The 875-nt window shown below is 60.5% G+C and overlaps 1 pseudogene; it reads left to right on the top strand.

Moving 5' to 3' along the window:
• Positions 1–40: 40 nt before the first annotated feature.
• On the top strand, positions 41–625 carry LOC103728284 (annotated as a pseudogene).
• Positions 626–875: the final 250 nt, after the last annotated feature.

Raw genomic sequence — 875 nt, 5'->3', positions numbered from 1 at the left:
GGAGGCAAACGAACAGCCTCGCCCCGGCCCCCGCCCTGCGAGGTCCCGCCGCGGGCACGCGCACGCACGCCGCTGCGCACGCGCATTCCCCTAGAAACCCGGAAGTGCGAGGCGAGGAGCCACGTGGGTGGAGCTGGAGCGCTGGTCGCATGGGGGAATCTATCCCGCTGGCCGCCCCGGTCCCCGTGGAACAGGCGGTCCTGGAGACGTTCTTCTCTCATCTGGGCATCTTCTCTTACGACAAGGCCAAGGACAATGTGGAGAAGGAACGGGAGGCCAACAAGAGCGCGGGGGGCAGCTGGCTGTCGCTGCTGGCGGCCTTGGCGCACCTGGCCGCGGCCGAGAAGGTCTATCACAGCCTCACCTACCTGGGGCAGAAACTAGGTACCTCTGCCCCGCCCCCGGCCCTTGAGGAGGAAGGAAAGGGGGTGCGCTCCCGGTCGGCGTTGGCTTGGGCGTCCAGGCACTCTTAGGCAGGCTCACTCTGCGGTTCCAGGTCTCCTCCCACAGTTCCTTTTCCTTTCCACAAGCCCCGCCCAACGGCCTGTGCCGGGGTCGCTCTTTGCTGAACAGTGCCCCAAGCCCCGGGGTTGCGGCGTGCGTGGATTGGTTTCATAAATGACAAGTTAACCAAGCTCTGTGTCCTCGTTCTTTTAGTGACGTGAGGTCTGAGGAGCAAAACTAGGCAATGCAACCTAGTTGTGTTAATAAACACTATTTTGTCCGGCTTCTTAAGGCGCCTGACTGTTACAGATGGAGTCCTATCCTCTCTCACAGTCCCTCAGTGCATATTTAATGAATGAAGAAATAAATGGATTCTGGGCAGGAAAGGCGAGGGCTATGCCAAAGCCTAGCAAGAGGAGACTTAAGGGGGG

Source organism: Nannospalax galili, unplaced genomic scaffold (genome assembly GCF_000622305.1).
Source record: "Nannospalax galili isolate Female #2095 unplaced genomic scaffold, S.galili_v1.0 C48330097, whole genome shotgun sequence".
NCBI classification, from domain to species: domain Eukaryota; kingdom Metazoa; phylum Chordata; class Mammalia; order Rodentia; family Spalacidae; genus Nannospalax; species Nannospalax galili.
Note: the sequence above shows the minus strand (reverse complement) of the source record. Positions and strands in the feature narration are given on the sequence as shown.